The sequence below is a fragment of the Ambystoma mexicanum genome, chromosome 1q (assembly GCF_040938575.1).
Source record: "Ambystoma mexicanum isolate Mex_15411 chromosome 1q, UKY_AmexF1_1, whole genome shotgun sequence".
NCBI classification, from domain to species: domain Eukaryota; kingdom Metazoa; phylum Chordata; class Amphibia; order Caudata; family Ambystomatidae; genus Ambystoma; species Ambystoma mexicanum.
The window spans coordinates 622,415,071-622,441,676 of record NC_090922.1 but is presented as its reverse complement, the minus strand read 5'-3'; the positions used below and the strand labels follow the sequence as shown (position 1 = coordinate 622,441,676).

The following is a 26,606-nucleotide window of genomic DNA, read 5'->3' as shown; positions in this document are numbered from 1 at the left end:
GCACAGGATTCGTCTCAAGAAGGGAGCGATGCCTGTTAAACACACAAAATCCAGACCAATTCTTTTTGCCATTGCTGACAAGGTTTAGCAAGAACTTGCATTGTTGGAGTCTGAATGAGTTATAGAGAAAATTGAGTCATCTGAATGGGTGAGCCCCATTGTGGTTGCATTGAAGAAAAATGGCAAACTTGGAATTTGCGTGGACCTAAGAGACGTCAACAAAAACATTGTAACTGACATTTCCCCTCTTCCTATCATATTTGAAATGTTGAATCGTATTGATAATGCTGATGTGTTTTCTACTTTGGATCTTTCGAGAGCTTATCAGATTTCTTTGACAGAAGATTGTAGAGACATTACGGCATTTATTACGCCACATGGGTTGTATAGGTATAAACGTATGCCGTTTGGGTTAGCGTCTGCGGCAGCAGTATTTCAGAGAGTTATGATGCGGGTGCTGAAGGGTTTAAGCGGAACGCTTGTAAATCAGGATGATATAATTGTATTTGGTAAGGGATCTAAAGAACATGATGGGAGATTGAAAGAAGTGTTGAGGGGATTGGAAGAAGTTGGGTTAAAAATTGAGAAAAGCAAATGTAAATTTGGAATGGAAGAAATGGAGTATTTAGGGCATACCGTGAATGGTAAGGGTTATAAGCCTAAAAGAGATGCCATGAGAGCAATCAAGGAGTCGCCTAGTCCGAACAACAAAGACTAATTAAGGTCGTTTTTGGGGTTATTCGAATATTACAACAGGTTTGTAAAACATTTTGCGAGTGTAACAGAACCATTGAGAAGGTTGTTAAAAAAGGATGCAAAATGTACATGGAGTGATGAATGTAGTGAGGCGTTTGAATGCATAAAAGGAGGAATTTGTAACTCTTTGGAATTGGGAGGATTTGAGTTTGGGAGGTTGACTAAGATCACGGTGGATGCTAATGGGAATGGTTTAGGAGCAGTTTTAACACAGATAAATGAGGATGCTAATGAGAAGATAAACAGTCATGCTTCTAGAGCTATTTCAGAAACAGAGAGCAGATATTCTGTGATTGAAAAAGAATTGTTGGCTTGTTCATGGGCGGTGAATTACTTTAGGAAATATTTGTGGGGAAACAAATGTATAATTCAAACAGACCACAAACCTTTAATTGAAGTTCTTACAGTGAGAGGAATGTGTAAAGCTTCGCCAAGATTAGCCAGACTTAGTCTAAAGCTACAGGACTACAATTTTTTGGTGAAATATGTGCCAGGGAAAAGGAATATTGTTGCTGATTATTTATCTAGATTACCATTAAAGAGTGGTGAGACAAGTGTGGATTTAGATGAAGAAATGGTGGCGGTCATTTTTGAGGTTACGTCCAAGGAGATGTGGATTGAGGAATTGGGTAAAGATGATGAATTGCAAGAGATAAGGAGGTACACTGAGTCAGGGTGGCCTGAGAAAAGGGCAATCAGCGAAGGTTGTAGGAGATTTTGGGAAGTTAAAGATGAATTGTCCATGGAAGATGGATTTTTAGTGAGGGGAGAGAAATTGATTCCCCCACTTAAGTTTTGGAGTGAGCTTATTGAGAAGGCGCACCGGGGCCATCCCGGTATCACTGGCACGAAGAACAATGTGCGTTTGAAATACTGGTGGCCAGGTATGGATCTTATGATCAAGAGGTTTATTAGGAATTGTTGGCCATGTCAGAATAGTGACAAGAGCTGCAGGATTGTCAAGTCTAAGCCAATTAGCATTGGCAAAGGTGATGCACCATGGGAGATAGTAGGAATTGATATTATTGGACCATATGTGAGGTTGGTTGGGGAGAAGAAGTTCCTGATAGTTCTGGTTGATTACTACTCAGGGTGGGTGGAAGTCAAGGCGGTGAGTAAAATTGATACAGATGAGGTAATAAAATTAATTATGCAGATCTGCAGAAGGGAAGGATTTCCCAAAATAATAATGAGTGATAATGGAGTTCAGTTCAGAAGTAGAGAAACGAGAGAATTTGCTAAGAGATCAGGAATTGAATGGAGATTTTCATCGTGATATCACCCACAAACCAATCGGTTAGTGGCGAGGTATAACCGTCTAATTGTAGAGGCAGTGGAGTTGGCTTTGAGTAACAACATGCCGGTAGACAACGTTTTTAAGGAGAGGGTATGGAGCACTAGGATGTCTGTTAAAAGAGGAATGGAGGTCTCTCCTTTTGAATTAATGAGGGGAAGAGCTCCAAATACTTTACTAAATCCGGAATGAGTTAATCGTAGGAGAAGAGTAAGTACTGGGTTACAAAATTCTGACGAAAATCTAGATATGTGTAGTATGTCTCCAGGAAAGTTTATGTCTCCAGAGAAGTTTAAGTTGAGAATATGACCAGGAGATTTTGTGCGAATCAAGTTTGGACGAAACGTTAGGAAGGGTGACTCTAAATACAGCAGTCCTGTCAAGGTGATACAAGTGTTCAGGAGAGCGGTTAGAGTTGCGGGAGGATCGGTATGGAATATAGACAGGGTTAGTAAATGGATGTGGAATGGTAAGAATGAAAGAGATAAACAAGTTAAATTTGAGAGAAGAGCGATTGATTTATTTGGAGATGATCATATTCAATATGGATTTGAGAATGTGAATGGTGACGTTGTGAGACAAGCTGAAGATGCTAGTGCTCAACAAGGTGATGTGGCTTTTGAAAATAGGAGTGTGCGTAGTTCTAGAGAAAAGAGGTTACCGTTTTGGTCCAGAGATTATGTCATGCAGAGTTAAGTAATTTCCCTACATAAGTGTGGTTTGTTTAAGAAGTTTCAAAATTGTTTATGGCTTTGCGCACTTTGCACAAATGTGTTATGTTTGAAATGTTTTGACTTTATGTACTTTACACCGAAGTGTTAAATTTTGAAAGTTATATCTTTTCTCCTGATCAATATTGTAAGGGGGATGATGTAGTATTCTCATGTCATTGTATTATCTGTAAATCACCTCGGCTCCCCGCCTGCGCGTGAGTTAGAATGTTTGTAAGAATTTTGGGAGAGTGAGTAGAGTGTTCACGAGAGGACCGTTAGTGAGAGATGATGAGTGGATGGTGCGAGACGTAGTGCGGGGCGCCGGCTTACATTCATAGTAAATAAAGAAAGTTATTTACCCTCTTCGAGTCGAGGATACTTCAACATTTAAATGTCCTTGTCCACGGTTCACCAACTTTTTGGCGCAAGTGAAGTGAATGAGCATCTCATCAGTTGCACCAAACACGTTTTGAAAATCGTGGCACAATGGTTTATCCCTACTGATCACTTCTTCACGTTGTACGTTCATTTCAGAGAGTGTGGTTGAGGTCTCAGAGGTGAATTAGGAGTGGGAAAGGACACACGAGAAGAAAAGGGTGCATGCAGTCATTAACCCGAGATTTGCTCATGCGCAGGTATTATGTTAAATACCATTCGCTCCAGAGCAGATACTGTGACTGGAATCGTTAACCCCACAGTACGTACAGATCAGGTATTGTGTCGGTAGTTATAAACCCCAGGTAGTGTGTCTGGAATCGGTATCCCAGATCCGGCACTGTGTCTGTAATTATTTGCCCCAGAGCAGGTATTGATGTTGCTGATATGCATGTAAGACGTACTGTACCAGAGCAGGTCTGCATTCATTCGCTCAAGTTTACCATTAGTGCTGGAGAAGGTAGTGTCTGCCTATATTCATCGGGTGTTGTTTCTGTGTCTGCAGCCATTCGACCTAGTACAGACACTGTGCCTGCAGTTATTATTCACAGAAGGGTCATTAGACCCAGTGAAAGTACCGGATCTGCAGTCCTTAGCCCTGGGGAATCATTACGTTCAGAGTAGGCACTGGAACTATAGACAGTACACGTCTGCAATCATTAGCCTGCACAGGCATTAATACATATGCAGTCACTTACACCAGAGCAGGGTCGGTGTAGTACAGTCACTTACACCAGAGCAGAGTCGGTGTAGTACCCGCACAGCAGTTACTTCCTCTGCAAACATTCCAGAGCCTGAACTCTACCGAAAATGAGCTTCGCGGCAGCTACTGTATCTACTATGCCAACAACAACAGGCTGCCCTTTGTAATTTCAAAACCAGATGTTTAGAAAGTCACGCACTTAGAATGTTTTATTTCAACATGTGATAAGTACAATACAACAAATTACAGCTTCAACGTGTGTTTGAAGAGGTTGCAAAAGGGCTCCTCTCTTACCAATATAACAAAAAGGGTGTGACAACGTCTAAGTTAATGGACGCTAAAAGAAATGTATATAAAATTCATTGCAGTAGCTGAATCGCGTACATTCACCTGATGCTGTCTAGAATCAGTACTTGAGCTTTCGTAAAGGGACACCTTATGTTGATTTCATTATCAATCACACATTTAAAGTCCACATGAGACCCGATAGCATTTTGTGTTTGTTTAAAAGTTGGTCGACTTTTTCTAAAATGCCTTTATAGCGTCATGACGTCTTTCACGTATTTCTGTTAAGTCGTCGTGACGTTTTCAGGTAGGAGGGACGCCTACATGCTTAGGAAGAGAATCACTGAGCAAAGAGCACTCCATGGACCATGCCGTGTATGGCAGGTATTTCTTTTTTTTTTATTGTGTATTTGTATGGCGCATATACGTCTCGGAAGTGTTCGAAGTGCCAGGTATATTTAGGTGCTGGTGACTTTGTTTTTCCTATTTTGATTTTAGTTGCAGCAACAGCGGAGGTTTGTGTGTCTTTTTGGGTGGTATTATCCCCATCCCGACTCGCCTCCACCCCCAAACAGCAGTGATTTATGGCCGTGCCATGCACGCCGTGGGAATTTCAACAACTGCAGTTCCCGTGGCATGATTTCTGTAACTTTACTGCCTTTACAAGGTGAGGGGTTCTGATTTGAACATCGCTCAGTTCTGCCAGGCAGTGTGTTGTAATATGAGTTATGGGTCGTGATGTCATCAAGGTGTGTGGAATGTACCTATGTCAGGTTGCAGTTTTGATGTGTGAGTGGCTTTGAGAGTTCCAAGTGTGTCAGTTAGATCTGGAAGCTGGCTGGATGGATGTGCCAGTATTTCTGTATCAAGTAACAGACGTGGAATAAACTTACCTGCTGGCTCTGGTATGGCGTGTAACCCAAGAACCCTGCCACTTCACTGGTGACGAGGATGCTGTAGCTGCTGTGGAGGGGGTGGTAAGAAGGCAAGATACTGCCCTCCAAGCCCCAATTCCCATCCAATGAGGCGCCAGCTCCCCAGGGACCATAAGGACCTGGTCCAGGGTGATCCAGCAGGCTGAGTGGTGCTGGAGCAGAAATCTGTGCACCTCAAGGCTCAAAAAGGGTGACCGTGGTGAGGAGAGGGGTACAGTGCTGGGTGACGCTGCTAGAAGGAGATCGGAGTTGGTTTCCAACCAATCCGGGCCTGACATAGTGTGCCACATACCAGTCACCGGTTGGCGCTGATAGGAGGACCTTGTAGGAAGTTTATAACCAGGCTGGGTGGTGCTGGTAAGAGGAGAGCAGACCTAGCTCTGTGGTCTGTCTGCCGTTGGCTGAGCAGCGCTTCTGAGGGAGATCAAGAGTGGACCTAGCCCTGTAGTCCATCAGCCGTTAGCTGAGCGGGTGAGCAGAGGGGATGGCTGGGAGTATTGGACCCCTGCTGGTTAGCTGGAGGAGCGGAGGTCCTTGCAGGAAGGGTTGACGTAGTCCAGAAAAGGCATTGGCATTAAATCAGATGCATCACGTGAATGTGTGGAGCGGCCAGGACAACACAAGGTTGCCATGGTCATCGGGAACGCCATGGAGGGCTGAGGAACGCTGTCACCGTATTGTACCTTTTTACCGAATATACACCCCCACCCATGACACACCCCCAACATAAACAAACCCCACTTACCTTCTTCTTCACGCTGGGTCCCTGCAGCACCAGTTCCTTTTCACTTCCGTGATCGGGAATCGGCGCTGCAGGGTCCTTTTATTTTAAACGGAAGGCTGCAGGGGTTCCCCCCACAACTCTGCTCAAGTATAGTGAGCAGGGTGGGGGGAGGAACACTGTTGAAAGCAGGCATTCTACATGCTGCACCCAATTACCGTTGTTCAAATGTGCGTTTACACTTTCATAGGAAAAAAGTCATTTCCAAACTCAAAAACGATGCTGAAACTTCACTAGTTTTCTTTGATGGGGTTTTTTATATTTTTTTGTCATAGCACCACACCAATACTCATTAATGTGTGTGCCCCTTGGTTTGTGTTTTATCACAGGTTATATTTATAAAGATGTTATGTTTATCAAACTGGTTAATCACAAGTAAATGCTTCTGTTGTGCTGACAGCAGTTATTAGGAAATTAAACTGGGTTCATGGGTGCCAACTTTTGCTTTTCACTACAGAGGCATAGACACCCCAACCCATCTTTTATAAGTAATTGCAAAAAGTAATTCGACTAACAAGTTTTGCATACATTTTTTTTTTTTGTTGTTTTGGTTAAATGCAACCTTAAACACATTAAAAGAAACAATATCAATACACAATTATATTTTGCATATATAACATCTCAGCAACGGTCTGTCAACCTGCTGAGCTACCCCGGTAGCCATCTATTATAGAGCAAGTCTATGTATCCCTTGATGTATTAAAATCACTGTATTACCAACAGTATTTTGAATGCACCACTGCCATAGAATCTCCTGCTATGGGTGGCAGTCCTTCGCCTGGATGGGGTACCATATGTTGCAGAGAAGCCAGGGCCCTCGTGTCTGGCATGGCAGCGGCGGCAATCTGCTGCTACTTCAGTGCCATCACCGAACTGCAGTAAAAGCGAAAGGCTATTACTCGATGTTTCCGAAAGTTAGCTCGGTGGGCTAAGCACTACTATGTAAGATATGTAGATGAGTGATTGGAATGCCAGCAGGCTGGACTTCTCAACTATTCTAGGCCGGGAATAGAAAGGGTAAAATATAACGCACTGATGCTCTTTCTCTCGCTTTATCCTTTTGTCTCTGTGACGGGGTACGAGTCACATTTTCGGGCATGTGCTCTGATTGCTCTCTGTTCCCTCTGCCAGCTGGATTGGCCTATAGGGACCTTTGGAGATTTACCGGTAGGACCCTGCACCTTATGTCCGTTTTGTGTGCGGGGGATTAATGGCGATGTAGTGCGCAAATATTGGTACGGTCAATCTGGTATCTTTATAATATATATATTGTACTTTTTCAATTGCAGGAACACAAATTGGCTCTATATTCTCATCTAGGACAGCAAAGTCCACAGCAGCAGTGGCACCATAAAAAAATCCTGACCTCTGTAGTAGGACTTGCCGATGGTAAGAATGCATTTTTTTAAAAAAATTTTTTGATTATTTTGCTGTGGGTAATGGTGGGGTAATTAGTTGGGTTTGAAATCCCCGCTTCTGACTCCTATTTTTGAGGCTGTCTTTCTCATGTCCAGTTTGGGGGCGGTACTGAAAGTTCACGTCTCTTGTGGGAGTTGCATTTACAGTGCACTGTGTACTCTCTCCTGGTTTCCCAGCGTTGGGTCCTACTTGCGAGCTGGTTTTTACCCCTGCTCATCTAATCTTAATTTTGAAGTCTCAAGTAGACTCATGTATCCTTGACTAACTCTTTGTTTTCATGGCTGCAGCATCGCTCCAAGCATCAGTGTGTCAGCCTAACCACCTGTGTCCCAGCAAGAAATTCAGTGAAGCACTTGACCCAGTCACGCAGGCAGGTAAGGATTTATTTTCCTTATGTACCACTAGTTCAGTAGAAGTGCCCCCATCTAATTATTTCTCTTCGCAATGTTTTCACTTAAGCCATTAACACCAGCCAACTAAAAAAAAAAAGTGCCATCCATTAATTGTCCAGCAAATGAATTTGCATTAAAGGAGAGTCGATGAAAGTAAATCAACCCCACCCCCCATCCCGCGTTCCACCTTGTTCGCGCTGGGGAAGATTGTTTACAGTATGTGCATCGGTTTGAGATTTGTGTAATGTGAAAAGTGTACCGACAGGAGGTTCTGTAAAGCTGCCCCCCCTAAAAAGATAACTGTCTGGCATTCATAGACTGTCATTTTGTATTGTAATGCTTTTGAATGTTTTTTCACTGCTGGAAGTTACAAATGCTATACCCGTGAGGCAGAGCTGTTTGTTGTATTACTTTTGTTAGGTAAGAATTGGTGTAGTCACACTGTGTGAGACTGCACAACACTTATCTGCTTGGTATTGGGTAATGCACCTTTTGGTATAGGTCTGTACTACACAAGTTGGTAGTGTGACTGAGCAGCCAGGCCTATCTCAAGAGGGGTAAATGTGAGCTGTATAATTGAAATCCGTAAATAAAAGTAGCCAAGTAACACAAGGTTTCAGTTATAAATAGTTATTTAAAGTCAGTTTTAAATCGGCATTCTTTAAAAAGGAAATTCATTTTAACAATTCAAATACACTTTAAAATTACTTTTCAGAGTCAAAGTGCTAGTGGATAATGTTTGGATATGCTTCATACACTACTCCTACACCCTGAGGTGACTTCAATCACAAGGATAGCATTTGCATTTATATATCACACCAATACACTTTGTAGACCGAGTTGCAGAATGAAAAGGGTTGGGGAAATATAAAGGTTGGAACAATTTCACAGCCATTGTGAGGACAAATGCATCCTCAGATGAAGTCAAGATCAGCCTTTCCCAGCAGTACCAGCATACAACAAGCTACCACCTATGAGGGACACACAGTATTAAAGTAAATGGATTTAGAAGATTGCCTTTAGGGAGCCAGGACAGCCTAAGTCATTTGGACAGTATATGGATCTGATGCACATCTTGGACACAAAAAAGTTGTGCCCAGAGTTAGAGGGTTCCAAGAATCACTTTTAGGGTCACAAGCTGTTCAGCCTCTGAGCAGGGAGTTGTAATCAACTCGAAAAAGGTAAGCCAATGCAATTTCCAAGTGAGAAAAGCACAGCTGAAGGCAATAAGGGAAATACCTTGAGCTTAAACAGTACCTCTGGTTAGAAGAAGAGTGGTCCAGCTGGATTCCGTCTTGCTACAGCGATGCAGACCCTGGTTCCTGAGCCTCAGTCGTGGGGACAAGAGGGAGGACGTCTGGAGGGCTCCTGCTGCAGTACTCGGTAAGGTTGTTGGCAGCTATGGGCCCTTTTCGGTTCAGCGGCACTTAGTGGTTTCAGCGCTTAGCAAATAGCGCTGATGTGGATCACGGACACCATTCAGGCTTTCTTTGCTCCCTCGGTCCTGCACTCTGGTGAGGGGACTCTGGATCTGGAGGCCCTGCTTCTGAAGGGTCATTTGGAGGCTCCTAGAGCTTTTAGCCAGATTCATTCTGTGGCAGATGTTGCACTCGACTATGGAAACTCGACCCCTGTCATTGGGCTTCTGCAGCAACGGAGAGGCACAGAAAGACTGGGCATAGTGTTCCAGTGGAGTTCGTCTCAGGGTTATTTGGTGCCACCAACCCAAGGGGCAAAGTTGTTGCATCTGGAGCTTCTCTCTTGAGGTGAAAAAGGAGATCCGAACAGCAGCAGGGCTTCACCGGGCAATTCCAAAGTCCAGGAGGTTGCAGCAGGCTTCTTTCACGGTTTCTTTGGGTGTTTCTCCCAATGGTCGACTCTGCCCGTAGTCTCAAAACCCTCGCTTTTTCTCCCTTTCATGCACAGCCTACGCTGTCGATCACAAAGCAGGGTGGATGTCCTCTGAAACTACAGCCAGCCAGTCAGGACTAGTTTCATTCAGGCATTCCTAGAGACAAAGTACAGGGGAGTTTCGGGGCCCTCCGTCACATCCTGTCCTTCAGGCACACTGGAGCCAAGGGCAGGCTTCAGGGCTGAAGCCTGCAAAAGGCAAGGCAAACAAAGGTCTCAAACCTGTCTCAATGCACAGAGCAAAAGCCAAGAAAGACCTCGCAAACAGAAAATGCTGAAGCAAGAAGACTGGGGCCATGTTGACAAATGGTCACCCATGGGTGCTGTACTGCATCTGAGGGTTCGGCCTGCGGTAGAAAAGCACAGTGATGGATAAACCACTGCCACCAGCCATATACAGTAGTGAGGGTAACACAATGTTACATAAGAAGGTAGGATAAGGGGCTGAAGAGAATTCTAAAGAATTTCTCAGTGAGGCTGCACTAAATGTGCTGTGTGTCACCATACAAAAGGCAGATGCCTATGGAGTCCTGTAAGACTCCAAAACAGTAGAAACACAAAATCCATATCTGGTCAAAACATATTGAGTGAGGAAAAAGACCTCGCTCACCCCAGGGTTAAAATTTAAAAGTCCAGCAGTAGAGCTGGGGGTGTCTACGGTTGAAGGGAATTAGGGAGAATACAGCTTTTACGCCATTTATTTTAAAGAACCTATAGAGGGGTTATTTTCCCTTGCCTTTTCAGTTCACAGTAGGGATAGTTGTGCCAGCCTCTGGGTGCAAGTGACAGGGTTCTAATTCCCTCCATGACTCGTGCTCTCCTCTGTCTACGTATAGTTTATGTTCAAAACTTTGGGGAAATTGTCACATGATTTAATATATACAAATGTAAGTTTCAGGGACTCTGGATTACTACATGTTCTAGTTATGTCACATTCTCTGTATAGGTTGATGAGGTTCCCGCAGGGTTTTTATTGACCCCTTGTTAGGCAAAGTTTGTATGCAGTACCCTCTGGGAACACTACAAACAGCTTTGACTACAGGTGTAGGAAACTAACCTTTGGTATAATCTTGTACTACACAGTTTTGGTAGGCCTGCTATCTCATGAGGGGTCAATGTGAGCTGTAGGGAAGCTAGAGATTCACAAGTTTTCAAATAAACTCTTATACACCAGGTTTCTTCAATAAACAATTATGAATTTATTGATCAGTCAGTTAGAATAAGCCTTCTTCAGAAAGGAGCAATGTAATAGCAACACACATACACTTCAATACTGTACACACTTAGTTTCTAAACCAGTGAAGACCCTTTTGGGATTGCTCTCAGACGCAACCTACACCCTCATGTGACTTCAATAGCTGGGGACATTAATATCTTACTGTTTGCTTTCAGAATACTGTTATAAACTGGTAAAAGAAAAAGGGTATTAGAACAACAAGAGACCACAAATATTCTTAAGCAGAGTCATTCAGTATAATAGGCTAAACCAAAGTCAATGGGCAAAAGTCTTATATAGGATGAAGCACATCTGGTAGAAGCCTTTGCACAATGTTTTAGAAGTCTTTGAAGAAAAGACGAATCGAGTTCCAGTCTGCCCCAGAACCTTGCTGTGAGAGGTCGTGCCTCTGTACCAGTGCTCCACTTTCACCGCGTTTTATCGCATTTCACCTTTAAGAAAAAAAAAAAAAGAAAAAAAACCAGCCCAACCAACCTTCAAAAAGCCCGTGGCCGCGCGGAGTTCCGAGCAGAGTTCCAGTCTGCCCCAGTCCGCCCCGGGAGCAGCTGGCGGCTCTCCAAGGACTCACGATCTGAGGGACTGATGTGCTGAAGTGCTACAAGGATAAAGAGGTAGGATTCCTCCTGTTTTCTTGTGTCTGCTGGCGCTGGCTGCGACCCCACGAACCATAAGCGGCTTTACCTCAGCGCCCGGCAGCCTCCCAAGATTTACCGCTACCGCCGGCTCACAATTGGCGGCAAGCTACTGACTTGGTTCCTCTCTCCCCCCCACCCATCCACTTTCTCCCTTCCCCCCCTTTCCTTCTGTCCGTCTCTCGCTCCCTCTCTGTCCTTATCCCTCCCCTATCTCTGGCAAGCTTTTTTTGTCCCCCCGCTTCCTCCTCTTCCTCCCTTCTCTTTTTCCCCCTTTTCCCACTGCCGCTCCTCTTCCCTCTCTGCCCCTTCCCTTTCCCCCCTTTCCCCTTCCCCTCTCCTACCCGTGATGGAGGAAGACCTGGACCAGCGTCTCCTAAGGAGCCGCACAAAGAAAACCTTAACGTTAGCGCCCAGCAGCGCCGCAGGTTCTGTCCCGTCTCTGCATCCGTCAAGAGCGTTAGCGGCCAGCAACCCGCTTTCGCGAGAAAACCTGGGTCAACCTGACATATACTTGGATCACGCTCACCCTGGGTCCACCAAAGAATTCTCTCTCCCTGGTAGAGACAACGATCACGGACAGAACCCACCCTTCCATCTGGTGGGACCAAGCAATGCATCTGTACTACCTACATTCTGCCCGCCCTTAGAGCCACGGTCCTCTCTGTCTCTTCAGGCTCCTAAAGACAGAGCACTTGGAGGCCGCTTGGGCCAGCGGCAGTCTTGGGATATCGAACCCTTCACGGCCCCCCCCCCCGCACCGCTTCGGCGAGTGACCACCCCTGTGCGGGGACCGGAGGGCCCCTGTCAGGGGGTCTGGGGGCGGGCCCAGTTCCAAGTGAAGCGACATGCGAAACACAACTTCCTCTAAACCCGCCTGCTCGGCCGGCCGCCAACCTCCAAGAAAGTTCAAGTGTCTCCGACTTGTCTCAACAGCCACAAGACGCCCAGCGGTCACTCCACCTGACCACCAACCTTCCCGCTCAGGACCCGCTCTTCATTTCACATGTCATTCCGGCTGCTCAGACCACTACGGCCTTAATTCATCCTGCTACGCCGGGCAGCCGGGTCCCTTCCTACTGCGGTGGTGAAGGACGTCTAGAGAACCCAATGGCCTCTCCCACCCCAGTCAAGACAGCCCAGCACCCCGCACCGGATGCGTTTACACCACCAGAGATGGGCAAAGCGCCAGCCTCGCCCGGCAACATCCCCGACACCGGGGCATCAAGGACGTTCGACATCTTGTCCCCAGTTTGCATAATCTCCCAACTTCCTCGAATCCCCTCCTGGAGGAGCCTAGTGAGGCAGACTCCGACCCCTGTTCTGAAACCTCAGACAAGGGCAGCCGTAAACTGACAACCCACCAAAAGAAAAAAAGATCTATCTCCAAAAAAAAAGGCAATACGGCTTCTAAGTCCACCGATCCACTGTTCACAGTCAAACCTACAGTCGCCTCCAGACAGCCTAAAAAGGCTGCTTTGCAACAAGGCCAGAAGAAGAAGCCCCACACAAAAACTACTCTACCTATTCCACTTCTGTCGAATGCTTTGCTGAATTTCTTCCAGACGCAAGGCAAACGGAAACTGTCCAATGACTCAGAACTCTCAGATGCGGAAATCCTTGAAGCCCTGGATGAGACGCCTCAGACGTCTAAGTCTAGGAAAATCTCCACTTTCGTCAATCCCCAGGGCACGTTTCCCGGGCAAGTCCCGGCTCCAACGACATCACCCTGCGGGCCACTAGAAAAGCCTTTCCCGCAGTCTGATTTAGGATCCGTCCATTTGGTCACCCTGACTCAAACTGCATCCGAAGCTGTTCAACCAATTGCACCAGCGCCAGCCACGCCAAGATGGCAGGTCTCAGCTTCAAGTCCACCAGAGCTTGGTCAGGCGAAGGCTCCATCGCCACCGCTTCCAAGGCCGGCGGTCACTACAGCGACCGATCCACTAAGCAACAAAAGGACCTCCTATCAGCCCCTTTTAGAAATCTTTGACTTGCAGCACCCCAAAGGGGGGCCACAAAGAGAAACGTCGCCTCAACCCTGGACAACGAACCACCTGTTCACCACGCTGCCTGCTGCCAGTCACCAAGACGCCCTGACTCAGATTCCTCAAACAAGGGACCCAAATCTGAGATCTTTTAGTACGTCTGACCCTGGAGAGTACAATACCAGGCGCAGGCACTCACTGGCAAACCCGGCGGCTCCAGGACCAAAGGTCTCGTCAGCAAACGGCAGATCTGATCTGTCCTCATCATCTCAGAAAGACTCACCCAACACCAGAAAAGACCTGACAACAATAATGTCGGCAATTACCATCTCTATGGCCCCGTTCTGCAAATTGTACGAAACGCTAAGTGATGTTTCAAAAGACAACACGGCCATCTTAGCAAGTATACAGTCGAAGCTAACCTTTTTAGAAGGCTACATAACAGCTATTGACTTAAAGTACGAATCCCCGCCCTTAACAAAAGAGGCGATAGCCTCAGATCTGGAGCGGTCTGTGGCCTCGTCATCAACACAAGGCCCTTTACCACCAACGATAAAGCACAAATCTACACAGACGTCCCAGGCAAAATATTCAAACGAAATTGCTCCAGTGTTCCTACACAAAGCAAAAGTGTCGCAAACACCCAACCTGCCTACACCGATCCCAAATCTGGCTTTGGGAACCTGCCTAGGTCCGATTCAACCCCTGCCTAAAGGAAAGAAAATCCTGAAATTAAGCGGGATCGATATACCAATCCCACTAGTCGACAAACTAAATGAACGTACCCCCCCACGGGAGGACCTGCCCTCCACCTCAAGAGATCCTGGAAGCACGGCTGTAAATATCACACGCGCAGGCTCCGTGATGGATCTCACCCATTCCCCTAGACCGATAGCAGAATGTGTGACCTCAGGCATACAATCATCAACGCCGCCTGGCAAGGGGCATTCCGCCCCTGCGAACGACTCTACTCCTTGTGAGACTAACCTGAATTCCAGAGCGCCTCATCACTCCAGCCGGAGGGAGGCCCCTGAGCTGAACAAAACGACGAAGACCCGACATACTGATGCTCCATCAAGATACTTGTCGGATGCCCAAAGCAGACCCAGGACGAGAACCCACTCAGCCAGGTCGTCCCCGCAGGAGCTGCGGACATCCAGAAGTGCAACAGACAACCACACTCTCCGCACAAGGGATAATTCTACTCGCGTCTTTAAAATAGAGCAACTTTCTAACAAAGATAAGTACATCATCCTGAATAGAAAAACTGTGTTAAAAATTACATCGACTACACCCTCGCTACGCAAACTAACCTCGGATGATTTCAAAAGGGTGGAGCCTTATCACAGAGACAATAAAGCGAAAGCCTACCTACACATCTACTCGTCTGCAACTCAAGATATAGGCCCCCTAGCTAGCGACGAACTTAAAGCACAAGGCCTTCTACTGTCAGAATTAAAGACTCCTGCCCTTAAGAACAACACACAGGACCGGCAATCCCCACACGGAAGACCTGGTGCCCATAGTCCATTCCAACGGCATACCGATCGAAGAGAGACACTGAAGTCACACTTTTTTTATCCATCAAGAACCCGGAAGCCAAGGCAAGACTCACCTGAACGCCCCACAAGACCCGCCGGGGGATCTCCGGACCCACTTCTACGGCCATCACAACTTTCCAAGCGGTCTATCGACACTCAAGACCAAGCCAGACAACGTCTGCGGCACTCCCCTTATCAGCGACCTCGCAGGGCGCAAAGGAAACTAAGCTGGAGAGAGCAATCTCCACGAAGAGCTCTCGCACCTCATAGATCGGGTGGGCAACCCAAACCACCACCGTCGCCAGTTCCGAAAAAGTCTGTTCCTCAAACTGGCCCTTGGGACTGGATAAAAGCGGCTCTATCATCCCACCGCCTCAGATAGCAATTACCCAAGGAAGCCGATGACCACCTATGCGACAAACTCTTGTCACTGGCCTCCTGGAATACCAGAGGTCACGCCCATCTGACTGACCCTAATACCTCTGACCTGGGCCATTTTGACATCTTCTGTCTGCAAGAAACTTGGCTCCAAGATACACCCTCTATGGACGGGTATGACATTGTGATTTCGCCGGCGACAAAAGGGCTACTAGGCCGTCCCTCAGCGGGTCTGCTCATCGGTGTACGGTCAGACCAAAATCTAAAAATGCTCAGGACCACAGCTAGATCATACGGGGTATTGGCAGTCCTAATTGATTGGAACCCTGCTTCGGGACCTCTAAATCGCCGGTCAAAGCAACCTTCATCCCCACCACTCGCTTTGATCACCACTTACTGGAACCCGCAAAGAACCACAACGCAACTTTTCTGCCAAACTATGGCAGAGGTCCTTGATGAGATCCTTATTGAATGGAACACTCCCTTCATACTGGTATGCGGTGATCTCAATGCGAAGTGCAGCCAGCAGAAGACAGACCGAAAAAAACCATCCGACGCAACTGAAGCAGAGCACAGAGGACAAGCATGGATGACCCTCATGGCATCCCGGAACCTACACAACGTTGCCTGGATCCGCGAAGGGCAGACGCTTCTCCCGACCTGGGAGAGGGGCCGGCTGACAGCCACATTGGATTATATTTTTGCGTCTCAAGCTTTGTGTGCTGCAATTCAAGATTTCAAGGTGGTTAAAACGGCCGCCAGCGACCATAACATGCTCACCACTTCTTGGAGCTCCCTAGCGAGGAATTCAACTTCCTATTTACCATCGATTGAAACAAATCCCAAACAATCACGCCTGCGACTGACCCTGACCAACATTAGAGCTATCACCGATCAGTACGTGGCTGAATTTGGGATCGACCACCCTTCCGTGCCATCGTCCAGGCCGGACTACTATCCCATGCTCCTAAAATATAGGTGTCACCCGGCAGTGGGCCTAGCTACCCCCAAATCTTGCACCCACCAGTATGACCTGGAAACTGCGGGGAAAAAAAACGGCCTGAGAAATCTCAGAAGGCGTGCAAAGGCCACCAATACCGAAGAGGCATGGGACCGCTGGAGAACTGAAAAAAAAGCCTACAAATCATGGATTAGGGCACGTCGTGCTGTTTTATACCAACAGGACGCAGAATCTATGATGAAAGTTCTACACGCAAAAAAAATGGCAGATTTCTGGGACTTGGTAAACGCCTCGCAAGGATCCACAACCTATAACATGAGTAATTCTGTCCCAGAACAAGCTTGGGTCACGTTCTACACTGATCTTTTCGCCAGCCTAGCGCTGGATACGAATTTGTCCTTTGTCACCACCGGAGCACCCTGGATCGATCTCTCTCTAACATCAACCATAAGTACTGCCATCCAAAAGTTAAAATCTTCCAGAGCCCCAGGCCCGGACGGCCTGTCGAACATAGATCTAAAAAAGCACCACGTGGAATGGGCTGCCTTTATGAGCATTCTGTTTGACCACTGCAGATCTACCAGACAGATCCCATCATCATGGTGCAAAGCAATCATCATACCTATCTTCAAACGTGGAACCAGAGAAGCACCGGAAAATTACCGTCCGATTGCCCTATTGGACATAATGGGAAAAATATTTGCCTCCCTTCTTTTAGATCATTTCCACCGCTGGGAGAAAACCGCTCCCTGGAGCGATCCTTACCAACTAGGCTTCAAGAAAAACTGTAGCACCACAGTGAACATCTTCATACTTTCAATTCTAAAAGCCAAAATAAAACAGGGAGCTCCTGCGGTGTATGTGGCTTTTATCGACCTTTCTCAGGCGTTCGACAAAGTGGACCGACCTAGACTATGGAGAAAGCTGGCAAACTGGAACTGTCCACCGGCCATATTACACCCTATAATAGCCCTGCATACTAACACCTCTCTTAACGTCCGTCTAAACAAACAGGGGGCCCTGTCCAGAAATATTCAGACGTTCAGAGGTGTCAAACAAGGCTGTCCTCTAGCTCCGGCACTTTTCGTGGCTTTTTTGGGGGACTTCAAAGATTCGGAAGCACTGGTGCGCTGCTTCCCCCCAAAGTTTGGCAATCTCCCCCTGTCCCGCCTCTTATATGCCGACGATATGATCCTGTTTGACCAAACTCCGATCGGCCTCCAAAGGCAGCTGGACAATTTGGCAACCTACATGACCACCAACAATCTCCAAATAAACCAGACCAAAATCATGATCTTGTCCTCTCCACGCCACCCGCCGAAAACCACCGGGTCTTGGTCAGTTTGCGAAACCAGAATCGAAGTGGTTCAACAATTTTAAATATCTAGGTGTGCTCTTAGACGGGTCGCCACATGAAATCAAAATGCAGCAACACCTCTGGTCCAAAACAAGGCAACTGACTTCCCAATTACGAGCACTCGACAGGAAGTTTGGCAAATTTTCATTAATGCCGGCCATCAATTTCTACAAGGGTAAAATGGTACCCTCTCTGACCTACGGCATGGATGCCATGTTCACCATACCGCCCCAACTATGGCGTAAACTAGAGGCCTACATATGGAAGTCCCTTTTAGGTCTGCCGAACGCTATTCCCATAGAAGCAATCAGACGAGATCTGGGCCTTTTGTCTCTAGGCGCCACTGTCAGTGGAGCTGCCCTTGCCCTATTCAGGAAAACCTTAATTAAAGACAGTCTGCCAATCTTCAAAACAATTGGGCAGGAACTTGAATCAACCACTACCAAGTCGGTCCAAAAGTGGGTGGATCTTCAAAAAACCAAATTGGAAGGCCTGCAATGTTCACTCAATGACCTGATAACGAACCCACAAAGAGTAAGTGAAAAACTAAAACTGCAGGACTGGATCACCACCGTGGACAAAGCAGCTTCCATCAAGTGCTTAAACCATCTTCCTCCAACCTACAATAAACTGAAATCTCCTATGACGTACTGTCTGCGATTTCCAGATAAAAAACTGCGCTCAACTTTTCTAAGGGCTCGTTTAAATCTGCTCCACACCCGCGAAACCTTGGGAAGAAGACTGCAGACCAGTTCAACTACATGCAGATTGTGTGAAGACCCTGGCTCTGTGGAGAACATCCGCCATCTGCTCCTAATCTGCCCGGCTTTGAACGACATTCGCGCCCCATTTCTGTCTCCGCTTTGGTTAGACTCGGTCTTGATCGAGGAGCACACGTGGTGGTGCCGCTTAATATCTGGCGAGAAGTCTCGTTGGGCGGTTGTCACGGCCAAAATATTGGAAGCAGCCTTCACTAAAATTGGCGGCATAGCTAGTGGCCTGCCGACCATGGCTGTTTAACTGATGGTTTTCTGCTACTTTTGAAAACTACTGTGCAGCTGAGTCGCTGGGTCTTAACTTGGCGAACCTTTCTTTTGATTTTCTTTTGATTTTCATCTACTGTAACCATCAACTTCTTGTAAAAATCATTTTCTTTTTCTTTGATTATACACAAGTAAAATAAAAAAAAAAATAAAAAAAAAAAAAGACGAATCGAATGTAGGGCCACCAGCGGATTAGACTTGTGAGTAGTAGAAGATGCAAGCAACTCTACAATGAGAGGTAAGTTCTCTCAGACTCTGTACAGTAGCTTTTGAATGGAAGTGAAAAAGTGCAGTAGATGACCTCTGTTCCTGTGCAGCTCTGCGGATCTCACTGTTCCTGGGCCTCAGTCATGGGGACAAGAGGGAGGACTTCTGGGGACTCCTGCTCTGCAATGGGACGGTCACCGCTCGCAACTGGCAATCTTTCCAACAAGTGGCAGTTCGGTGTTTCAGCTCTTCGAGTTCCACAAATAGCAACACTGCGCTTTCTGGCTGTCGAGATGGACTTTCCTTGATTCTGGGGTCCCGCACTCTGAGGGGGGGCTCCAGCTCTGTCAGTCCTGCTTCCTGGTAGTCCGGCGGATCTTCCTGGAGCTCTTGGCCAGCTTAAAAGCAATGCACACAATCTGGTGTTCCTCTCCCTGGCTATACAGTTTCCAGCAGCAACTCTGTGGAAATTCAACCAGCTCCGAGACGGATGTCCAGGTGGCTTACTTTGGAATTAATTGGTCCCACCAACTCAAGGGGCGAAGTCGTCCTTGCAGGGGCTTATCTGTCGATACGAATTTGGGGTTTCGGCACAGCAGCAGGGCTTCACCGGGCAAACCAACGGTCCAGGAGTTGCAGCAGGCGTCCTCTTCAAGTTCTTCTTCGGTTCCTTCGTCCAGTCGTCAACTCTGCCTTCCAATCCAAAAGCCTCGCCTTTTATTCAGTTCTTTCCCATTTTGTTCCAGCCTAGCTGTCACCCAGCAGGGTGGCTGTCCTTGTCTGACAGCCAGCCAGCCAATCACTGAGTACAGTTGTGTCTCCTAGGAGACTAAGCACAGGGAGTTTTGGGCACCTCACTCACTTCCTGCCTACCCCTTTCGACTCCACAACCCAAAGAAACCGAGTTCAAAATTGCATTAAAATACATGGAAGAGTGGGGAAAAAGGGCCTTGCTCGCTCCAGGTTAAAAAAATAAAGTCCTCGACATCCAACAAAGTGGCTGGGGGCCTCTAAGGTGGAGGGAACCGACATTTTTGAGAATTCTCCTTCACGCCCCTTCAATGTGGTGTGTGTTTTTTCCCAACCATTTCACCTCAGCAGGTAATTGAAGATTGTTTACAGGCAAACTTTATTGAATGCTTGCCAGGGCTAGTGATCACTGTCGTTAATTTTGAAAATATCTTTTTTTGATTATCGTTTGAGGATCTAGGTGAATGTTCTTTATGGTGACAGTTGTTTTTTGTCTGTAATGATGGTACCAGTTCATTCTCGTTAGATGTTGTGGAGCTTGGAGCTATTTTCTTGCTTTTTTCCGGATTTTTCAGCCACCTTGTGTATTGGACTGTCGCAGTAGCAGGATTTCGCTGAGTGCTGTTAATTGCTTTGCTATTTGAAAGTGGGAGGTCACTTTATTCCCTTAAGGCAGTGGTCTTCAAGCCTTTTTATGCTGAGCCCTCTCCCCCATTGAGTAAAAATAGATTTTCTGTCGTCCTTTTCCCCCGCCCCCTCAACCCGGCCACAAATGCTTTAATTTTCTATTAGAAACAGTCGCCATAATCCTTCAAGTCTCTTGAACCCCCCCCCCCCCACCCACCGCCGGGCATCTTTGGGCCCCCCAGTTTTTTTGTGGGTGGGACGATTCCTTCCCTTCCCCTTTCTAGTTCCACACAATGACTGTTCTGCTGATCAGTCTGATCACTTTCACACCGTCGCCAAGTAGGGGATACATGCTCCGACTGGTTGCCCTTCTATGGCTTTTTAACACTGTTGCTGCTCCAATGTCCCACATGAATAGCTCCATGCCTTCCTCAGAATGGTGCACCCGACCCTTTAAGTATTAAGCTATCTACATGTATCGGGCAGTGGTGCATGTGTGAGAAACCATGCCTCTGCAAAATGTACCCATGGCTTTTTTACTTTTTTGCAGGATTTTTCCACTGCTCATGAGCGATGCGCTGGTGCAGCTGTAGTGCATCATTTGTGGCATAGTAGCGATGCTTATGGGGAGGACTGAGACTTCTGACCCTTCTGGAGGATGGTGCCTGCCTGCTAAGGTGTAATATTGACTTTTTGTCCCCCCCCACCCCCTCCAGTATCCAGTAAAGATCCCTTTGGTCAAGGTTGCTGTCCCTGCATACCCTCCTATTTGCGGTAATTTTCTGTGCATGTTGCTGTCTGCAAGCTGGAACTCTCTATGGTTGATATTCACATTTAAGAAACAAACGGGTGCTTATCTTTTAAAGGACACACACATGACTGCAGCATTTTATGTACAAGAGCTCTACAGTGAAAGTATTGCCTCTCCAGAACACCCACTTCTAATTTTATTAGCGAGCAGAAGCAACTTGTTGAAGCCACAATAGGTGAAAGTCTTGGAGGAAGTTACCAAGCACGAAGAGACGTTTCACTCACAAATTGGGACACAAAAGGCAGGAACATCCATAGGGACCCCACTGTAAATTAATCGTTTTCGGTGCACACACGGTTCACAAATACTTGGCATCTAAATATCAGAGGAATCACGGTTAACACTGTGCAAACAACCGTTTGGAGTGTAAACTCTATCTAGGTCCGGGGAGGATAGACCATAATTTAAAAAATGTTTTAACCATATCTTTATTGGTTTTCAAGAACAAACAATTCCCTCGAAACCCCCCCCCCCTCCCTGACATTAGGGGGTCCATCCCTCCACCCTCCTTTATAACAAGTCCTAGGATCCTGATATTGTGAGGACACCATTGAATCATAAAGTCACTCTGCAGATATGCGAGAACACTGCCCCAGTCTGATCGGAAAGCCTTGTGATCACACTGCAGTTTATACGTCACCCATTACATTGCCACAAACCCCCATACTTTTATAATCCAGTCATGCATGGATGGTGGATGAGATTCTTTCCAATGCTGGGCTATTGTCAGCCAAGCTGCAATGACCAAGGTCATGACTCCCCTCTGCTGATTTATCGAGTGAGCCCTTTGCTTCAAGTCCCACATGCCCAAAAGCCATGTCCTTGGCTTCAGGCTGTCCGACGCCGGGATCATAGCGTTGACTATTACGTCTTGCCAAAATGATTTAATCTTTCGGGCAGCTCCACCACGTATGGAGCCAATTACCTTCCTCCGGGCATCTGCGCCAGCATAATTTGCTGACCGTGGGAAACATTGTGTGTAGTTTTGTTGGTACATCGTGCCATTGCAGTATTACCTTCTGCCACATTTCCCTCAGTTGAATGGAGTGGGCTAATTTCGGGAGCTTTTTCCAGAGGTCACGCCATTGGACCCTGGTTGTTTCCCCAAGAGTCTCCTCCCACTTCTTCATGTAACGCCAAGCTACGTCCTCGCCCTGCAAACTGAAGTGGGCGTAAAGATTTGTGATCAACTTCCGTGTTCCTGGGTTGGTTGTCATAAAGGTTTCAAAACTCGTGAGTTGCCTGGTGGCCACTCCTTTGAAGTTGGGGCGCTGGAGCCAATGAAGGAGCTGCGTATATTGAAAATAGTCCTTAGGCTTGCACCCCAGGTCCTGCCTACATTCTTGAAAGGACCTCACTCTTTGGCCCATATACATATCTTTGATAACGCAACCTGCTTCTGTCCAGCTAGCGAAAGCCTGACTTTGCAATCCAGGGGGGAACTCTGGGTTGTCAAACAGTGGTGTGAATGGGGACAGCATTGAAGTCGGGAGCCCCCTAGATAAGACAATAAATAATTATAATTTAAGATGGTACAACCTGTTACTTCTAGCTCTATCTAGGGTAGCCACTAATAACAGACCTTTCTAAAATCAACAACAGTACTTTATTAAATGTAGACAATAGGCTAAACAAATAATAACTCACTATACATTCAATTGCACTTTAGTGCTAGTTACAAGAAAACAAGTATAAAACAGTTCAAATAGGAATTTGTCAGAACCAATGAATGACTCGTTACAGAAAAGAAATTGGTGAAGCAAAGCACAGTGTCGTTGCATACAATCGTCATTTCATTAACATATACAATGATTTGACTTGGAACCTCAAAACCTTTAAGGTTGTTGCCTTAGTAGGTTCTTGTGGGGGCAAACAAATTTGTTAGTATTGGTGAGAGGGACTCTTTAATAGGCCCTTGGTGTCGAAGCTGGAAGAAAAGCAAAAACTTAACTCTTCGCAATTGCATAAGTAGTGCAAACGCACTCTAACCAGGGGGATGAAAATGAGGACGATAGCCAGGGAGACACATTCACTCACCTGGATGGCTTAATGGCCGGCTTGGGAACAAAGAATTGCGCTATAGCTAGAAATCGTGCCCCACTCATGGTGCAGGTAGAATTGGGAGCAGAGATTAGGGTTGGAATTGATCACTTGGTAAATGAGCTTAGTTTGTCCTCTGAGCGGCTGCATAGGGTTAGCCTGTAGGTATGAAGACACCATGGCTATGTTCGGGTAAACTAGCTAAACGGTGTTCCGTTTGTGTTCAATTGCATAACCTGAGCCTCGGTGTTCACTGAGGCTTCCATGACTGTCCCTAAGGTTTTCACTGTGCTAACCACCTTGACGGGGCAGAGCTATGCTACTCATACCAAGCGTCAACCACCACTCCCCCATCAACTGCAGAGTACCACAAGGTTCCTGCACCTCCCCTACACTATATACCCTATTCACATTGCCTTTATTCAACGACCTAGAAGAATTCGGCATAACGTTCACCAATTATGCCGACGATACACAAATTCTTCTCCCATTAACTGGTGATTACAATCAAGACCTAAAAGCCCTACAACACATATATATGCCATCATCCAGGCCTGGATGGCAGCCAATGGTCTCTGTCTCAATGGAGACAAGACGGAGATCTTACTGGTTTGCCCCAAAGAATCCCTTAGCAAACTAGACAGCAAATATAGCACCTTCCTAATTGAGAACTCATCATCTCTGTCTCCTCTGCTGTAAAAACCTTGGGAGTCTATCTAGATTCCACCCTTTCCATGGATAGACATGTCAGTTACATCTCCTCCTCAGCAGCTTTAACAACCAAAATAATTAATGCAGTAAAACCTCACTTATCCACTACAAACTGCCTCAACATAGCCAGGGCCACCATAGGTGCCAAATCGGACTACTGCAGCGTCCTCCTATTGGGCACCTCTGCCAAAAACGTTAATAGACTCCAAATCACACAGAACAACGCCTTGAGAGCTGCCCTCAATATTCCCAAGAGGGAACACCTCTCCCTAGCAAAATGCTTACTTGCTCCCAGTCAAAGAGCGTATCCAGTTCAAGACCCTAACCATTACCCACAGATGCATATCCCAATCTGCCCCTAGCTACCTTACTGATTGGATACAACCAATCCAGACAATCGGACCCAAAAGGGACCTGTACGCGAACCAACTCTCAGTCCCCAACTTCAATAGAGTTAAAGCTGGCGGCTCGAGCTTCGAAGTCCTAGCGCCAAAAGCATGGAACTCCCTACAGCCCAAGCTGAGAGCAGAAACATCCCTCATTGCCTTCAGAAAAGCACTGAAAACCACCTTGTTTAAGTGAATCCCTCTTATAACTCTACTGCAATGCAAATAATCTCTGTATTATACTGCTGTACCAAAGTTCACTGTTCCCATGTAACCTCGTATCTTCAACCATGTCTGTAACCATGTCCACTGCCTTTCATGATACTCACCTGTGTTAAGTAAACCTTCTTGTAACAGCGCCACGATGCCCTAGGGCAGCGGTGCGCTTTAAAAATGCGAATAAATAAATTGCTAGAAAGACTCGTACTGTTGGTTTAGTTTAGCCCTAGCCTGACTTGAGCCAAAGACAATCAACTCTGATTTTTTGCAATTTCGGCACATCCAGTTGTTGTTCATCCATTTTCAATTGGCTTATATAGTGACGTAACTTTGTCGATGTCATGGGCATAGTTTCAACTCGGTTCCACCACCAACTGAGTGTCGTCTGCGTAGTTGGTGAAATGTGCACCAATTTATGTAATAACCCGCAGAGGAACCTGATGTAAAGGTTAAAGAGGAGCAGAGATAAACTGGCACCTTGTGGAACCCCACAGAAGGTGTATGATTTGTGGGAGAATTTATCCTCCCAATGTACCTTAGATTTTCTTTCTGAAACGTAGGAAGTTGACCATCTAATTGCTTCTTTGGATCAATTAGCCTCCTTCTCAAGTGCTTGTTTGAGCTGCTCATGATCTATAAAATCAAAAGCAGGTCTCAGTTCAAGAAGTACAAGTAGTCCTGTATTCCCTTTGTCAACTATGCTCAGCATATGCGCCTGTAAATCGAGCATTGCTGTTTCCAGAAGCCTGACTGCTGGTTGCGCAAGATTTCATTTGCTTCGCCTGCAGTTGGGTCGTAGCGATCTTGTCCATCACTTTAAGAATTAAATTACAATTCGTGATGGGTCTCAGGTTTCCCGTTTGCATTTTGATCGAGCTCTGGTTTCTTCACTAATGGTGTAATTGTTACGGTTTTGATGTTTGTCGAACGAAAAGAAGCATTCACTATTTTTGTGAGTATTGGGGCAAAGATATTTATATTGTCCAAGATGAGCTTCGGTGGGAGTACTTTTTCAGCGCAAGACGTTGGTTTAATTCAAGCCAGCGTTTTGATCAAATCTGCTGTTGTGGAATTTTAAAGGATTACAAGTGGTTTTGCGGCTTTCTCCCAATTCACAGGTCAGCCTGATATGGCGATTTTGTTCGTTTTCAGCTTCTTTTTTCAGTTCCGTAGCTTTATTTATTATTTCCTTCTGTAAAGGCTATTGGAACTTTGTCACAGTTTTCATGGGATGGAGTAAATGTGGGCGATTGCTGCTCAATGGATTTGAGGATTTGGAACAATTTGCTGGTAGAATTTTCGGCTAACCTGATTGTTAATTTAAATAGTTGTTTTTAGCCTCACAGATACCCTTTCCTTAGGATTTCTTTGTTAGTCTGCGATGGGTGGTTCTGCCATCTATGCTCTTTTCCTTCATAAGTTCAACTAGTGTAGGGTTAAACCAATTCTGTGGTTGGTTTGTTTATTTATTTTTGTTTTTATTAGGTTTAACCAATTTTGGTTTTTAGTGGTGCTTTTTGTTCCACCAATTCTTTTGTATGGGATAAGTCGTTTGAGATAAGTTCATCACAGGAGTCTGCCTCCTTAGAGACCCTTAGAACTTCCCCTATACACTGCTCTAGCTACCTAATCTCAATGGTCTTGTAATTCATACTACACAGCCTCTTAGACTCATTACCAACGGTTTTGTGGTTTTATACCCGCTGGCCTCTAGGGTGTGTGTGACAGTCCAGCTGGTTCCTCTTTGTCATTGCGGGATCCAAATTCATAACCCTAAAGTCGATGTTGTTAAGGGCTTTCTCAAGGTTGGTGGCCTCTTTAACTTTTGGGTTTCTATGCCATCTGTTGAAATCTCCTAACACCAGGGTGGCTGTGTTAGTGCCCTTCAAATTCTGATGTCAAAGGTGGAGGTCTGTATAACAGGATAATGTTGGCACAGCTGTTGTCTGTTTGGGGGTATGCTTGAGATGTAACATTTTACATCCATTGCATGTTGTTTTAGAAGGGAACATATAAATGGAGTCATTGACTATCATGGTGACCCACCCCCCCTCCCCTCTCTAGTCCTGTATCTCTATTTTGTTCATCTATTTG

General features: G+C 46.1%; 1 protein-coding gene across 9 annotated transcripts in view; it reads left to right on the top strand.

Moving 5' to 3' along the window:
- Window positions 1-4,482: 4,482 nt before the first annotated feature.
- The window catches only part of KLHL20 (kelch like family member 20), a 1,054,184-nt gene continuing 1,032,060 nt past the window's right edge, over window positions 4,483-26,606 (top strand). For 8 of the 9 annotated variants that reach the window (XM_069641184.1, XM_069641182.1, XM_069641180.1 and 5 more), the window contains exons 1-3: window positions 4,483-4,570; window positions 7,192-7,291; window positions 7,609-7,695. The gene's annotated coding sequence lies outside the window, so the exon portion shown is untranslated. Of the gene's footprint in view, window positions 4,571-4,717; window positions 4,854-7,191; window positions 7,292-7,608; window positions 7,696-26,606 lie in introns of those variants that run through there. The other variant, XM_069641178.1, reaches the window with a different exon arrangement.